This window comes from Chlamydotis macqueenii, chromosome 1 (assembly GCF_036417535.1).
Source record: "Chlamydotis macqueenii isolate bChlMac1 chromosome 1, bChlMac1.mat, whole genome shotgun sequence".
In the NCBI taxonomy this organism is placed as follows: Eukaryota; Metazoa; Chordata; class Aves; order Otidiformes; family Otididae; genus Chlamydotis; species Chlamydotis macqueenii.
Genome location: NC_141556.1, coordinates 25253908 through 25271318, shown reverse-complemented (window position 1 = coordinate 25271318; position 17411 = coordinate 25253908). Strand labels below are relative to the sequence as shown.

At 44.2% G+C, this 17411-nt stretch overlaps 1 protein-coding gene across 3 annotated transcripts in view; it reads right to left on the bottom strand.

The window, feature by feature from the left end:
• The window catches only part of FAM3C (FAM3 metabolism regulating signaling molecule C), a 31364-nt gene extending 29138 nt beyond the window's left edge, over window positions 1-2226 (bottom strand). For 2 of the 3 annotated variants that reach the window (XM_086747333.1, XM_086747350.1), the window contains exon 1: window positions 2093-2226. The gene's annotated coding sequence lies outside the window, so the exon portion shown is untranslated. Of the gene's footprint in view, window positions 1-1397; window positions 1670-2092 lie in introns of those variants that run through there. The other variant, XM_086747342.1, reaches the window with a different exon arrangement.
• Window positions 2227-17411: the final 15185 nt, after the last annotated feature.

The following is a 17411-nucleotide window of genomic DNA, read 5'->3' as shown; positions in this document are numbered from 1 at the left end:
GTGCCATTGACAGCAAAATGATTGTCACAGGGTTGCGGCAGCTGGCCACTTGCAGGGAAAACACGCATGTTTACAATAATTACATCTTAAATTCTAAACTTTCTCAGTGGATTTTAGTGAAAAAATCAAAACTGAATATATCACTTACATGGAGATACTGATCGCTGATGTAAGTTGTAAGACTTGCAGCCCTTACATACCAACTCTTTGACTTCACTGGGACTATAGGTTTAAAAACCACAACCCAAGTTCTATTTGAGTAACAACTTCTCTTTGAACAGTTCAAATCTTAAAGAACAAGTTCTCTGTGTCTGCTGCGGATTCACCTTGTGGACACCTAACCTTTAGGCTGTGAAATAATCTGTAAGCAAATGAGTATTTTTCACACAGTACAGTCCCATCTTGTGATCTTACAGAAAAAAAAAAATCCTTTTCCCATGTATTATGCTAATATTCTAACAAAACCAGAAACTAAACATTCAGTAGTAACAATTCACTTATTTAATATTAGCTTGCCAAAGTTGCATTAAATTCTCAGATTCTCTCATGAAAGGTAGAGCACATAATCCCTGAAGTACTCGGCCTGCACCTAGAGGCCAGCCAGCAAGTTCTGTGTACCCAGGCGACTTTTTAAACTATTTACTCTGCACTCTTACTGGTTGAAGTGGTCAGGACTGTTGGGAAGAGATGGAAGCAATGGCCTGCAACAAACCAGGTGCCTCCTCCATCCCGAAGTGATTAGATGTTGTTACACGACAATGCCAAGCTATTAGCTTCTGAAGAGCCAACCTGTAGGCTTAAAGCAAGTCACAAAACTTGTTTCGCCACACGGACAACTATGCAAAACCAACAGACGAAAAAAAGATTTCTTCATACTTAAAAGAATCCCTGGGGGGAATATGTGCTAATTAAGAGATTCATACCTTGATTAGTTTCACAAGCTTTAGAAAGAAAGAAAAAAAAAAAAAAAAAAAAAAAGACTGTTGTGCAGTCATTAACCAGTCTTTCCCCCCCCCCCCCAACATAATTTTATTATTACATACTTTGTTGAAAGAAGAGGACCAGTCATCCAGGTTCACCAGCAAAGAACCAGCAGAGGCCCTAAGCCTGCGCGGCGTTACGGGGCACGCGTAACACTGCAAAGAATACCTGGTGTAGGCAGAGACCTTTACAAAGTCTGCAGCTATTACGTGACCATTTAAACTCTTTTAAATGTGGAATAAACGGAAAGACCGAGAAATCAGGCGAGTTACACAGCCCCTCGGCAGCTCAGGCGAAAATGTAACTTAAAGATGCGGTAGCACTTACCCATCGAAAAACCAAAAAGTGGGGTTTTTTTCCTACTTCAGTAACTCATAGGCTGAAAACGAAAGGCACACAGGTGTGTCTCTGCAAACCTGGATGCACAGCACAATCTCCTTCTTTACCAGCTCAGGACCGCTCTCCGCAACGCTGTGTTCCACGTTCCAGCGAAACAGGAGCCGAGCCTTAAAACCCGGCTGCCAACGACGCCCGCGATCCGTTACCCAACAGAGAAAGAGACAAAACCACCGAGCAGCAGCACCACTCCGTTTTCACCGCGCCAAGCCAGCAGCAAGAGGCTGCCCACACAGCAAACGCTTCGCTCATTTAACCGGACCGGGCTGCCCAGCTTCGCCGTGGGGCGCCGCCGCCTCCTCCCCGCTGCCTCCGCCGCGCCCACCGCGGGGACGGCAGAGGAGGAGAATGGGGAGCAGGGGAGGGGAGACCCCTGCCCGGCTGGCTGCTCTGAGGGCGCCCGGGGGTGCCGCCTGGCTCTGCCCTGCCCCGCACCCGAGGCCCCGGACCCCTCGCCCCTCCCAGTGGCAGCTCCCGGGCGGGAGGGCACGGGGGAAGGGCCAGGCGGCCCGGGGAAGTTGTGCCGTCGGGGGAAAACCGGTAGCGGAGGCGAGAGCCGGCGCCTGCCACGCGCAGGGGGAGAGCAATGCGCGGCCGGGCGGCAGAGCCAGCGGCGGGATCCCCGGCGGGAGGACCTGGGGCGGCCCCCAGGGAAGGGAGCGCGGGCAGCTGCCTACCTGCCCCGCACAGCCCCGCGGAGAACGCGAGCCCCTACCTGGGCTGAACGGCCGCGGGCCCGGCGGCGTCGCGCACTGTCCCCGCGCCGCAGAAGCTACCCCGGGCCGCCCGCGCCGGAGCAGGAAGCCGAGCGCAGCCCCCACCGCTGCAGAGGCAGAGGAAGGCGCGACGGCAGCGCGCCCGCCCCCTACCGGTGGCGGACCGGGTCAGCGGCAGCACCGCCCCACAGCCGCGCCCCCGCTCCAGCCCCCGCGACCCCGCCTCCCTCCCGCCGCAGGCCGAGGGGCCGGCCCGGCTAGGCAGGGGCCGCCGATATTGGTGTCTCTGGCCAGCGTCGGGGGCTGGCCCTTTCCCTCTGCCCGCGGGGGCTTTCTAGGCTCATAGGAAGGGCGGGACTACAGCGTTTTGGATAATTTGATGAAGGGTGATATTAAAAAAAAAAAAAATAAATCCCCTGCGTGTGTACATCCGCAGCCACGCAGCCACAAGTGAGGGTGCCAGGTGTGCCCGAAAGCCAGCCCCGTGCCCCGGGCCGGGAGGGAATGGAGGACCCTTTGAAATGTTTATGCTTGGTTTCTTTTATATTTTAAACACCTTTTTTTTTTTCCGCCCACCAAACATACCAGAAGTTATCTTCTGTTAATGAACAGAAAAGGCATTTTCTGCTTTAAAAAGCAACTTTTGTAAAATAATTTTTGATCAGTAGGACAGAGCTGATCCGTGCTACCATGTAGGAAGAAAACGCAATCTCTTCCTCGTCTTTATCCATGGTTGTGCTCTGTGACCGCTGTTTCTTTTTCCCTTCCCCCTACCCACCTTTTTTTGGCACTGGTATTCCTCTAACCCCACCGTGCATTGGCATTGTCAGGGAGATCAGCTGGAAGGACACCATTTTATTGCGTGGAAGAAGATTTCTCTGTTGGTCTAACTCCCTCAGCTGAGCTATTGCTGGGGTGGGTACGGAAAGTGCTGGGGCAGCAGATGGCCAGATTCAGTCCATTCCACTATTGTCAAACCACAAAATCAGTGTGGCACTTTTCTTCACAGAGAACAAAGCTGCAGCTACAATATAGGGCATATCGCACATCATCAAAGTCAAAGGTAGACAAAAGGAAGTTTCCATGTCTTATTTTAACCACATCTGGTCAACAGATCTTTCTTTCAATGGGTTTAAAATAACATACTTTGATACCAACTGCTCCTTGGTGTGAGATGGATATTTGAACATCAATCAAGTAATTTCTTTAGTAAATTCTCACAGTGCGTTGAAGTTTCAGGCATACTGAAATCTCAAAATGAGCAAAGAAACCCTCGGTGGGAACATTGCTCAAGAGAATAAAGTCGTTATGGCTTTTAATTCTAAATGATGATATAGTTATATCTTCGTTTGACAGTCATTTCAGTGCTCAGTATGTGACATTTCACCATACTCCCCTGACTACTTGCTAGGTGACACTATCTACGTAACAGACTAATGAGGTCAGTGTGCTAAAGGAGGCTGGCTCCTTTGATAAGCCAGTGTTTGCAATAGATACAAACATTTAAAAAGATAGCATAAGTAGCAGTATCAAAGTATTAAAAGAAGAAATAATATTATCTGCACAATAACCAAGAGCTCAGAATACACCTGTATCAAAGTCAAAGAAAGAAGTGAGACGTGAGAACGGCTGTAATTAAATCCCGCTGATTACCTACCCGGCTGAAAGGGTGCCCTGGCGCACGCGGGCTGGAGAGTCGCAGTTCCCGGGAAATGTGATAGCTGGCACTGGAGCTGGGGTATGCCAGCCTCCACAATGCCTCCAGAAGGCTCCGAGTTCCTCTTTTCCCTCTTTTCTAATTTGCCTTATAATTTTCCATTTTTTCTAACTTCCTTTTTTTTTTTTTTTGTAATTTGCCTTAGAATTAAATGGCTATGGCCTTTAACCAAAGGTCTTCTATAAGAAGTACAAATAATATCTATAACTGTAGGAGTTTGTTTTGCTTTATTGTCTGTGGTGAACTGACCATATTTGCTTCTGTAGACTAAGAAATTTGGTATGAAACAGGATGTGTTTCATAGCCACATGTGTTCTATTTTTTACATCACTATGTAATGTGTTCTATATTTACAATTTTAAAATCCAAAATGCGTATATTTAAAACAATAAAACAGCAGAATAGCTTTTTTATCATTACACTGTTAAACTCTGAGAAAAACATGTAACTATTTGTTTTGCAAACCTCAGAAACCAAAGTGTCTTAAGAATTCAAGTACACTGGGCCTGAACAAAGACGACCTTGTTGGCTTTACTCACATCTTTTACAAGTCTCTGCTTCTGTCTCTAGCATTTGACCTGAACTTACTTTCTTACTCTCATAGCTACTATTTTTTTCCAAGTGAAATTATAGCACTGCACTGTGTTTATTTTTCTTATTGAAAATGAAAACATTTCCTTCATGTAATTACAGGAAAGCTAAATGTGATGTGTGCCTTATTTAGCATCCCAGGGCTAATGGGGATAAATGAGAACAAAGTCAAATACAGAAGCAAACCCTTTCAGGTGCTTTACCTTTAGGCTCTTGATTCTTGCCTCTGGTCCTAGATGTTCTGCTAATCAGCCATTAGCCTTGATTCTCTGTTCTGGTATCAAAGCAATTCCTGGTGGCTTTTAAAAGTACTTTTTTTTTTTTTTCTGTAAACCTAAACTTCACATTTGTACGCTATAAATTAATACTTCTGCTCTAGCAGATCTTTCCATGGTGTTTTGAGTGAGCCAGCCTCAAGCTGCTGGCAGAGACCCAGCTCTCCGAAACTTGGAATGTCTGTGGCGTAAGAGTTACTTTTCTCAATGCAGTAGCACAATCGTAGGAAACACTGATCTTTGCATTTGGTAGGATCAGTATTGCAGTGCTATGCTAAATAACACACAAACCCTAGGCCATCTTTTAAATATTATACAGAGGAGAAAAAAAAAAAAAACACTGAGAAGACAGTTACTTAGCAAGCGCTGCTGCAGGCAGTTTGCCTTGAAGCAATTGGAAAATGTGATTTTCACCAAGTTCTAAGTTGCTTAACTATAAATAGAAACTGAAAGGTATAAGCACAGCGTGAAGCCCACTCCGCTCTCCTCTCCCTCCTCTTTCAAACATGCAAGAACATGTTATCAAGTTTTATATAAACAGTATGGGGGTGTGTCTGAAAGAGAAAGTATTATTTAGGGTTTGCCCTATGATGTGGTAAGTATTTAAAATAGATAGCTCCTCATTTCTGTGACTTTTCTCCCTGTTGCTATCAGAAGTTAATTTGAAAGCAGCCAAAATATCAGGTATCTGATATGAGAAGTCTAAGTAACAATGGATAGAAAGGATGGATATGGAAGTAATAAAAAAATCGGAGTCCAGAGGATGGATTTGAACACCTCCAAACCTTTCTTGTCACTGATGCAGTGATCCTGATCAATATTTCACAGATATCTCCTTTTTCTGTAATGTCAAAATAAAGTCCAGGTCCAATCATTCACAAACTTTCAGATTTTTTTTTTTTCATTCGTTTAGGTCGATTTTTACTTCAAGTTAAATGTATGTGATCATAAAAGGAAACCTGTATGTAAGTGAGTGGAATTCCACTGGAGTTAGTATAAAGGCAGTTGCTAAAATAACGTCACACTTTGACCACAGGGTTGCTTATTCCATTTTCCTCCCTGTGAGTGCATCTAGTATTGTTTAACTCTTATAGACTGCTGATAGTAGAGACCAAAATCTTCTTTAAATATATGTGCAAGGCACATTAGAGGAAGCTTTTTTATCTTGTCTGTTAAAGTACCTTAAGTGTTACAAGGTACTCTGTAACATTCTTTGCATATGATATCCTATTAATTCCTCATGAAATAGAATGTTTTTTGTGATATCAGACAATTTGATGCCAGTGAGGACAGGATATTCTGTCATTTAGCCAAAAGAAGTGGAAGGTGGTAATTTTCTTTTGCCATATGAGACTTACGAATATTTGTCTTAACATCTGGTACATAGGTATGAGTGCAGATGCAGTGAAATATTGCTAGCTCGAGGTCTTACAAGGAATGTGTAATGAGCTGGAGAGCCACACGAAATCTGCGCAAAATGGCAATCTTTTGCAAAACTTCCAGTCAGTGGATGTGGAGATCTTAATGGTCCCCATATATGACATTGAAGCAGTTTCCCAAAGAGCTTTACACGTCCTAAAAATCAGCGTTACAGTTTTAGATGAGGAGCGTCCAAGGAACACTTCCAACTGAGATTGTACAGATCAAGAACAAGCATCACCAGTTGGAAACTAGAGGCCCTGAGCCAGGCAATGCTACAGATGGTGTTGTTCATGAAAGGTCACAAACGCCACCCTGAACATCTTGCCTTAGTATGAGAGCTCTTCTTTTCCATGCAGTGAAGCTCCTCCAACTACAACTCTTCCTCACAGGAAACATATAAAGCTTACTTCCAAGTTTATTAATGCTTCATTTCAGCCAGATATCGTTCCTGACCCATAAGCTCTCAACCAGCTCATACCTTTCCTGAGGCAGAGATCCATGTATCCCTACTGTTCTTTCTGAAAAAGGACAACTCCTCCCCTCCCTCCCCTCCCCCTGTCCTTGCTAAATCGCCTGTATCCGCCGATTGCATCACTCTGCCCCATTGTGTGAGCTGTCCCACAACATGACTGTGATCCCAGTGAGATATTGTAGTCCTGCAACTGCATTCAGACCTCTAATTCCGCCTGTTTGTTCTCCATGCTGCATGCATTATTGTACAGGCACTTTGGATGGGCACTCAGTCATGCTGATTTCCCAGAAAATGTATGAGAGCATTCTAAATAATGCCATACTGTTGGAGCTTCACTTCCTTATTGATGTGTATGCACTTATGTCAACCTCTATCACCCTATTCTGTTGATTACACATCACCTTGCACCATTTCCTTACCAGACTGGTCCACCACTTCCTTACTTGTTTAGGTAAGTGACCTTGATTGTAGGTCACTGTCTCCCTCCCTTGTCATTCCCGGTTTAAAGCTCTCCTCACCACATTGGCCAGCCCTTTGGCAGACTTGCTTTTGCCCCACTTTGTCAAGTGGATTCTGTTTCTTCCTAGTAGTTGTGTTCCTCAGATAGGGTCCTATAAACATAAAACCCAAATGTCTTTTATTGATGCCAGCTGCATGATGCCAGCTGGTGATCTGCAATATCTGTCTGCTCTTCCTCAAGCCCTTCCTTTCCCTTCTCTGGTGGTTTTCAAGGAGAAAGCCTGTGGGGTCTGACTTAGCTGGTGCTACTGCTTTGCTGGACCAAGCTCCTGGCCCCTTAGCTGCTACCAGGGTGCTCAGTCCGTTTTGAAGGTGCAGATCTGCAGATGGAGCAGGAGCCTTCCTCCTGTTGCTAGAAGCCACAGCCTCCAGCCTTCGTCATTCTTTCCTTCCTCCCACCTGTGTGGCAGGCAGCATGCCTGCGTACCAAAGCCTGCTTTTCAACATTCTTTCCCCTCAGAGCTGCAATCAGCAGCATGCTCTGTTTTTCGCAGCACAACTCAAATGATGAGAGGAGAATTGATGGGCAGTCTCTCCATGTCCACCCACACCTTAGTGCTTAATCAAGATGACAACTCTTCCTGTCTTACCGACATATAAACCACTGTTGTCATGTCTGTGTTTTTCTAGTGGAAAGGAAAGAATCCCATCTCGTGAGGGAACGCTCAGGGTGATGGCGCAAAAAGACAGGGCAGCTCAGCAAATATCTGGAGGGTAGAGCCTGTACTCAGTCAGGCCCTTAGGTGCTACTATAATAAAAAAAAAAACATTAAGTCCTATGTATCCAGGAATAGAGAGCAGCCTGTATAATTAAGGATTCTGCCAGTTCACACAGTTGTCAACATCATGGAATGACCGAATCCCATCCTTCTAAGCCTCAAGTGATGAGTAAGATAAAAAGCGCAGAGACATTGGTGATCACCCCATCCCTCCTGGTGTGCTTGGCTGGACCACAGAAAAGAAATGGCATCCTTAGCTGTAGACTGATAGGCACAACCCTGAGGGGTTGTAGCTCCAACCACAGAGTGTTACAGAACTGGCAACGGGGGCATCTGCCTCACTCTAGAAGTGAAAAAGAGAACTTGGACAGCAGACACACTTTGTGTGAAGCAGCTCTAAATGCAGCTGGTTTTAGGCCAAAGGGGTTTATCTAGAGACCAGACTAGGCTGCATTGTTGCCCAGCTGGTACAAGCAGCTCAGCTCTAATGAAAGGATCCCTGGCAACTGCGGAAGCTCCGTGTGAGCAGGCACCTGGTGATGCAGCAGAGTTTACAGCTCACCAGCTGTGCTGTGAAAATGATCTCGTTGAGGACAAGGAGACATGGTGCTCAGAGACTAAAAGACTGGAGCTGTGGCAGTTTGGACACTGAGGTTAGATGGGATTACTTTGCAGTTGTGGGGAAAAGAACCGGAACTGTGAGAACTTCTGGAATGACTTGGAAGGTGTTGGCTCCTCGATTAACTCGTATGCCCTCTGATACTGTTCACTGGCCATCTTCACACCAGTATTATGGCTTTACGGATCTCACCACTATTGCTGAGAGTCCCAAAGTAGCGCAGTGACACTCACAGTGAATTGCAATCAGACTCTGGCTTTGCCTGCAGCTCACCAACTCCTCTTTCAAAAGCTCTTCACAGTCCAGCTGGGACAGAGGTTCAGCCTTGCTGAGCAATAGAGCAAACGCAGCGGGGACTTTCTGTTCATCTGGTCACAAGCAGAGTGGTTTTCTGAACTTGGCAGTTTAGGAGGAAAAAAATATTTCGCATCGGTTACTTCCTCCTACCACAGAGTTGACACAGCCACTGAAACTCAGATGTCTTTGGAGGAAGCTTACCTCAATAGTCAAAGTAGTATGGTATGAAAAGCAGCCGATTTTAACAACAGTCTCATTAAGCAAGACACCTTGTGAGAACCGACACCTCCTGTTTGCAGCAGGATGCTTACTCCTTACACATCAGCACTTTTATCTGTTTCTCATGCTCCTGGGTTCAATGCTGTACAAGCCTAATACTGTAGATTTTCTGACAAAAGAACAGTACAGCTTTCAGTGAATTTCAAAAACATATATTCCCAGATGATGCAACTACAGATAGTTTAAATTTTAGTTCAAAGAATGACATCAGGAGAATGCTTGCTCTGTTTCATAGTAATGTGCTGTACAAACAGCGTAGGAAAAAAAGAGCTCATGAGGTACAGGAAGATGCAGCTTGTCAGCAATTCAAGGTGGGCACCCTTTGGTGCTGGGGTGTTTCCTACTCTGCTTTTGCTGAATCTGTTCACCCAGCTTGTTAGACTTGTGCTTATGTCTCGACTAAAATACTAGTTTGTGGATTGTCCAGATGGCAAAACCTCCTAGATTACATCCCCTAAAAATGCAGAGCGGCCCACCTTCGTGAGGAAGGCCAACTTCTTCAAACAAGCATGAACTCCATCAAGTCCATGGCCTGTCTTTCAAGCCTGTGTCTCTGTAGGAAATTTCACAAGTTTTAAAGGATGTGTGATTATACATGTGCCTGCCTGTGTAAGTGCACAAAATGGCTTACACTTCTTCAATAAGGTACTAACAGCCCTTTCTAGCAACACTCCCAAAACATAGCATAAAGACAGCAATTGTGTTATTTACCATTTGTATTTGACTGTTTTTTTCTTTTTATTGGATTTTCCCCTTTTTTATGTTAACAAAAGAGCTTGTCAAAAAGAAAATCTATTTAGTACTTTAAAAAAAATAATCTAGGCAAGACTCAAATTCTAGACTGCTATTACTTGCAATCAGTCTTTTATCCTGCAAACGGAAGCAGCATGAAATGAAAGGAAAGGAAAATACTGGAGGAGTGAGAGTCTGTTATGCTGCTGCACAGTTAGTTTCTAGACAGGCCATATTGAAGCTAAAGTCACTTGGTTTACACTAGACAGAAGTGTTACTGTAAGAGATTTGTGTTACAAAGCATCCTTTTGATGTACTTTTCTTCTTAAAATGCTATATTTCTCTTAAAAATTCACTGAAGATGATTCTCCCAGTACACTGGTTTAAATTATCCCTAAATCCTTTCTGTTTAGAACATGCCAAAACTGTTGCTGGTTGATCAGATAAAGTCACACATAGTTTTTGTAGAATATTAGGAAGAAACCAAAAGAGACCTTTAGTGGTCCCCTAATCCATCTTCCCATCAGAACCAGTAATACATAAACTTTTCCTTACAGCTGTTGCTTTGTCTTATCTCCATCTGGTGATGGAGAACCTAGTTTCCATAAGTGATCCATACCATTACCTACCTATGCTTATGATCCTAATGTCTAACCAAAACCCGCCTTGCTGTAGAGCAAGCTCATTTCTTCCTCTTCCTACAGTGATGGCAGAGAACCTTTACCTTTGTTATTAGCCTTTTCTGTGTTTGAAGACTTTTTCTGTTTTCCCTCAGCCAACAAAACAGTCACACTTCCTCTAATCCTTGTTTTTAGATCATGTTTTCCAGACTTTCAGTCTCCTTCTCTGGATCATAATTTCTTTGAAACACAGTGCCCAAACCTCGACACAACTCTCCTATTTAAGCATAACCAACATAAAATGATCTGTGGCATCACAGAGAGAGCACACAGTACTCTTACATGATGCTTTCTTCCATTTTTGCCACAGCGATCCTGTTGACTGATGTTCAGCTGTGGCTGTGTATGACCCCGACATCCTCTTCCATACAAGAACCAGGACAGACCACTGTGGATAGCACAGCACAAAGGGATTTTGGTGTTACACAGCCGAGTGCAGGTTTTTTTTCTGTCACTGTTGCACCCACGTTATAGCAGTTTTCTCTAAATCTTGTCTACCAAGATTGCTCCTGAAAATCTTATGAAAGGCAGAGTCCACAACCCTGCTAACATCAAGGTACATGACATCCGCTGCATTTCTCCTGCCGACATGGCCTGTTACCTTGGTGAGATCATTCAACTAAATAATTTTCTTCTTCTTTAGCTTGATAGGGCCTCTGATGATTACCTAAGGAAAGATATTTGGTCTTCATAGTATTTGAAGTAATGTTTCTTCATTAATAGAATTTCCATTGATTTCACAGCAATTAGGTGATATCTGCCCACCTAAACACAAAACACATTTATAGTCACAGAATGATTGTTATTTACCTATTACTATTTTTTCAATTGAAATAACCAGAAAATCCTACACTTTTTGAAGCTGCTTTTGGGGGATTAGATTTTATTCTTGTAGCACTATTGCAAGCTAAGTGAGCAGAAACTGCTTACAGAAACATATACCAGGATTTCCGTAGGAAATCTTCCCTTCCTGTATTTACGACTAATCTGCTATTAATCTGTATCTTTAATCAGAGGCAGACCTCTGGTTCTATTAATTGTGCAAGAGCTGTTCTGAACTTAAGAGCACTTACGAGCATATAAGAAATGTAGCAGCAGAGTGCAGTTGCTTATCTTTTGGTCGCAGTGTGCTTCACTTGATGCAATTTCTGGAGGCCTGAATGATGGAACTGGAACTTAGATTTCAGCCAGAGGGAAAGGTTCCTAGAATAAAACCTCAGAACCAAATGCCACTGAATGTTCAGACTGCTTTGCTCATTAATCTGATCCTACCAAACCATGTGGGAGCGCGGAAAAAAAAAAAAAAATCCATAAAATAGCTTTATCTACTTCCAGCAGTGAGCAATATGGCTAGAAAATTTCTGATGAAACATTTTCTCATCAGGATGTACCATTCATTGAAATCAGAATGTTCCACAAGAGAATTTCCATTTTTGACCAATTTCCAATGGAATCCAGGCAGGTTTCCAAGACAACTGAACCTGCCAGTTTGCCTGTCTCTCTTCTCAACAGCCCTTCTGGCTGGTTCTAGGGGATCTTGGGCTTACAGACGCCTTCACTTTGGGGCTGGCAGAGTGCTGAGAGCTGGGAAAGAGGGACCCTCCGGCTTGTGGCTTCTTGGCAATTCCAGTTCCCCAGACATGCAGGGGGCGAGGCTGACAGGCTGCCTGAGAGCTGAGGCATCATGCCATGAAAAGACTCAACACTCCTTGGTTTCATTCCAAATTTTGAAATATTAAAATCTTCTACTGGAAAAAAATATCTATATTTCTTCATGCTGCTCTAATGAGTCCGTATTCTTGATCAGAGCCTAATACCTCAAGAGAGTGCATATCTATTTTTATAAGATGTTGTATAAAATTTCACAGATATTAGTGGGGCTCTGGCAGGCTGACTACACACAGATGTATTAATGAGAAAGGTCACACCTGAACATAAGACAATCTCAATTATTCCATGCTTCTGTAACTGTGCTCTCATGGTGAATAAGACAAACTGCATACTGGGTGCTATCAGGAGGACACTGGTCAGTAGATCAGTGGGAGCTCTTTTCCCCCTTATTCAGTACTGGTGAGGCTGTCCCTGGGATGCTGTGTGCAGGTTAAGAGTGACCAATTGAAGAAAGATGTCAAGAACTGGATAGGATCCACAAAACAGTCAAGTGTCTTAGACACTTGACTGATAAGCCATAGCTAATCAGCTAGCTGGTTAGGCTTAGCTTATGCCATAAGCCAAAGCTTATGGTATTTAAGCTTGTTCACTCTGGAGAAGAGGGTTCTCAGGAGTGATCTAATAGCAGCCTACAACTTCTTGAAGGACAGTTACAAAGGCAGAAGATCCGAACTCTTCTCAGTAGTGGCAGATAGCTTGACAAGGAGTGACACCCACAAAATTGCAATTGGAAGGTTCCGCTTGGACATTAGGAATAACTTTATCTCTGGGAGAATGGCTCAGCAAAGGAATTGCTCACCCAGAGAGACTCTGGAATCTCTGTCTTTGCATGCTTGCCAGTCCTGGCTAGAAAAAAAATCTAGCTGACCTGATTTAATGTTGGCTATAGTCCTGCATTGAGGGAGAGGATGGACTTCCTTAAGTTCCTTCTAACCAACACTTCTGTGATTCCCTTAAAATTCTATTTTCTAAAATTCTATTTGGTTAACATTAAACACAGTTGTCTAGCTGAAGCCAAGACCTCTGGAAGTTTCCTTATTGCAAATAAACAGGATAACAGTGTATGACATAGTATAAAAAACCCCTGTCATGTTGTACTCATGATTTTTCCTAACCTGTTTTCCCCAAATATGTAGTACTAGTCACTGTCCAATACTGAGCTAAAGGCACCATCAGATTGACCTGTCTATTAAGGAAAATACCAGTTCCGGATTCCTAAAGAGAGATATAATGCCTCTTTCCACATTTGAAGAATGTACACATTTGCTGAAGGTAATAAAAACTCTGACTGTCTTCCAGTCGACAGTCACAGCCAGTAGACACAGTAGGTTCAGATACTGCTTCTGAGGGAACATGAGATCCTGGCACTGTGCAACATCTGTGGAAGTTTCCTGTTGATTTCAGTGGAGCAGGATTTCAAGCTGATAGTCTTAATCTGCCCACTGATGAGACTGTAAACCGGTGGTAATTTACCACTCACTTGACTAAAATTGAGAAGTATGTGTATTTTGGAAAGTAAGCCAAGCAAAAAGCTGTGCCTTCTATAAGGATAAATATGTGTTGGCAAAGATGAGGCATTGGATGGATTCACCTTTGACTACTTACCTAATATTCTTTGCACATAATAAATTAGTTTTAAAATATCCTTATTTTTGCTATCATGCCAAATATACTACCATGTGATGAATATGGGGGAAATCCTGACTCCTTTGAAGTCATGGCAAACTTCCCATTGCCTATATTGGCCAACACCTGGTATGTTGACCCATATCAGACCTGGTATGGGTCTGACTGTGTGAGGCACATGAAATGAAATTCTAACAAATGTGAGCAAGAGTTGCTGGCAGAGTTGTATCTAAGACCGAATTACCTTCTATATAGCGATTAAACTTTATTTCCCACTGTTGTGGTTTTGTTTAGTGAGGGGGGGCCAAAGGTGGTAGCTTCTGTAGGAAACTGCTAGAAGTTGCTCCCCGTTGTTCAGGGGACTTGGCCAGGCCTAGGGCGGACCCGCTGCTGGCCAAGGCTGAGCTGATTGGTAACAGAATGTTCCGTGATAACACCTCTGCGATAACGTATTTAAGAAGGGGAAAACAGAAAAAAAAAAAGAGACGAGAAGATGTGAAGAAGCTGAGCGGGGGCAGAGGCGCAGAGGGGGAGGCACAGGCCTCATGGGCCTTGCAGGCCTCATCCTCTGGCCTCTTGCCAGGCAGCCGACTAGGCCCGACTGGGCCTGGCCTGGCTGCAAGAAGTGGAGAGGAGATGAGCTGGATGATGTGAAGAGATTCTGAGAGGTGTCTGCCAGCCTGTTGTGAAAAACTTTTTCTTGTGAGAGAAACAGCTGCAGACACCAAGGTCAGTTCAGAAGGAGGGGGAGGAGTAATGCGACTCCTGGCCAAGATTCCCCTGCAGCCTGTGGTGACGACCATGGTGGAGCAGGTTGTCCCCCTGCAGCCCATGCAGGTCCATGGAGGAGCAGAGATCCACTTGGAGCCCGTGAAGGACCCCACGCTGGGGTAGGTGGAGGCCTGAAGGAGGCTGTGGCCCGTGGAGGGCCCACTGGGACAGCCGTTCTAGAGGGACTGCACCCCGTGGAAGAGATGACCCACGCCGGAGCAGTTTCACAAAGGACTGTGGCATAGGGGTGGGACCCCACAACGGAGCAGGGGAGGAATGTGAGGAGTTCTTCCCCCAACCATGAAGCAGCTGCGTAAAACAACGCATGATGAACTGACCGCAACCCCCATTCCCTCTTCCCCCCTGTCCCGCTCGGGGCGGAAGGTAGTAGAGATAATGTTAAGCTTGGGAAGAGGGAGGGGTGGAGGGAGGTTACCTTGTTCTCTGTCTCATTATCCTGCTGTTTGTAGTAATAAATTAATAGTTTTCCCCAAGTCGAGTCTGTTTTGCCCGTGACGGTAACTTTAAGGATTTCTCCCTGTCCTTATCTCAAACCTCGAGCCGTTTTTTCTTATATCATCTCCCCCTATTCTCTTGGAGGGTGGGGGGAGTGAGAGAGAGACTGTGTAGTCTGGTCCCAATTGGGGCTGAACTACGACACCCACTTAGTCAAACATCCAGTTATGTTACGGGATAACAACTGCTGTGCCATAGATGGAAAGCACAGAGTGGGCAGCAGATGAAAGGCTGGTGTCTGAGCCTATCTCAAAGCTCAGGCTCCTCTTTCTGTCTGTTACAGCATTCTCAGGCTAACCCACACTCAAGTTTCTTGCCTTAAGGATGATCTTATTCCTTAATTTTCTTTCCAAAGTACTGGGGCCCCAATTTTACTCTCATTGACTTCAAAGTGAGCAGATTCACTCCTTCTGTGGATATACTTTCATCTATTTTATTGGAATATTTCACATTTTATGGGCTATTTTTAAATGAAATTCTGAATTTTTATTTATACAAAACCTCTGGGTGGTTTTGACTCAGTCCGAAATTTATGTATCTTTGGGCTCCTGCTACTATTTGTCTTGGCTTGCTTTGACAGTTCTCATTTCTCTGTATGTTGCAGTACTTGGGAACTCAATTGGTAACTATTCTTGCTCTTGGATAGGATTTTTCAGTCTTATAACCTAACACTTCTCCAGAAGACAAAAAAAAAAAAAAAGAAATATTGGATGCAAGAGCAAGAGAAAGAATTAACTTTTTCAAGACTTCTGCTTTGCTCCATTGAGTACCCAACCAGTCAGAAAAACACAGCTGAAACGGCATTTTATCCAAGGAAAGCTAGGTACAGGTCACTTTGGCACAGAGCAGAGAACCCCACCCAGAGAAGTCAGAGATACCAGTGTATGTATATATTCGTTACATCTATGCTTATCATTTCTGGCATGGGTTTCCAGGCCGATATATTCCCTCAGACTTCCTATTCACAGTTTGGTTAATACACTGACTACATAGTTTCCAAGCTCTCTGCAATAATCTAAGAGCCTAAATAATTTTATTTGTAATATAAATGGTCATCACATCCCAGTTGCACTGTGGTCTGGCATTACGACTGAACTGGCATCGTGACCGCATTGGAAAACCGGTCTGTGGCACTGCTCTACCAGCCGTACACACTTGTACTTCCCCCCGTTTTAGCAGTCAGCTACTGGTTTTATGAATCACCTTCCAAACTATTGCTTTTTTGTCACTTGTCAAGGATTCCTGGGTGTCTGAGTGTCTGCATATCCACAAAGCCAGGACTTGCAGCCACTTCTCAAGGGTGTACATTTGCTTATAGGCACACCATGAGCTATTGGGGCCCAGAGTGCAACTGGAAGTAAGACACATTTTGGATTCTGGTTTTGCAGCAGGTGCATTGAAGGCTCAATCTGAAAGTGTAAAACAGCTCTAATGCATGTGGCATACATCAGGCTTCATGCACATGCAAATATGTATGAACTATGTTAGTCTGAAAGAAGATTACAGGGATAGAGTAGGCAGGGTTGAAAAAATGTCGATCTTTCTCTGAATTCATTGGACTCACTAGCAGAGGGAGATACTGTCCAACACATGCCAGTAGCATCACTGGGTTCAGACAACACAGATCCTTTCCCCAAGGCTGCAAGATAGTTTGAAATCAGAGGGCCAGGGTGCTCATAGCTAAGGAAGAAAACAGGAAGCTTTCTCACCTCAGCCTCATACCTTGGTAAAGAATTCACGACTGTGCATTAATTGTTCCTTCATTAAAGCCTATGGTCGCCCTCAACCTGGCTGGCCGAGATGGACATCTACCGTAGGATCAGAATGAAAAGGTATGGTGTATGAGGAGACACCACTGTGACTATCTGGGGTACGTACTTCATGACAAGAATGTAGGAAACTTTTTCAGAAGTAGAACTGTGCTTCCTATAAGGACATGGTGCTGTCTTTTTATCTCAGTGCTTTGGGAGCTCTCTTGTGAAGAACAAAGCAAGGAACAAAACATAAATCTGTAAATCAGGTACCAACCAAACAAAAAAAAACTAAGATTCATTGGTGAAAGAAGACAGACAGACAGTTAGTGCTGCAGTAGCTGCTAAAAACTAAAAGTAATTTTGTTTTCTTCATATACAAGAAAACCACCACACTTGCCTACAGAGCGTCCTGAGTCTGAGCAGGCTGCCCGCACGTGTGTATGGCACAGTATATTTCTGATGTACTCACTTCCACTGTGTAGAGGGGCTAGTTTTGAATAAGGTGAGCAATAGTAGAAGGTCTTATCACAAACTATTGTACTTGCTGCTTCTTCTTGCTTTTCCCTTTTGACTGCCATAGACGCGTTAGTTCAGTAGGGGTACTCACAACCAGACCTATACTCAGAGATAACACTTTCTGTTGCAAGACATAGCTCTT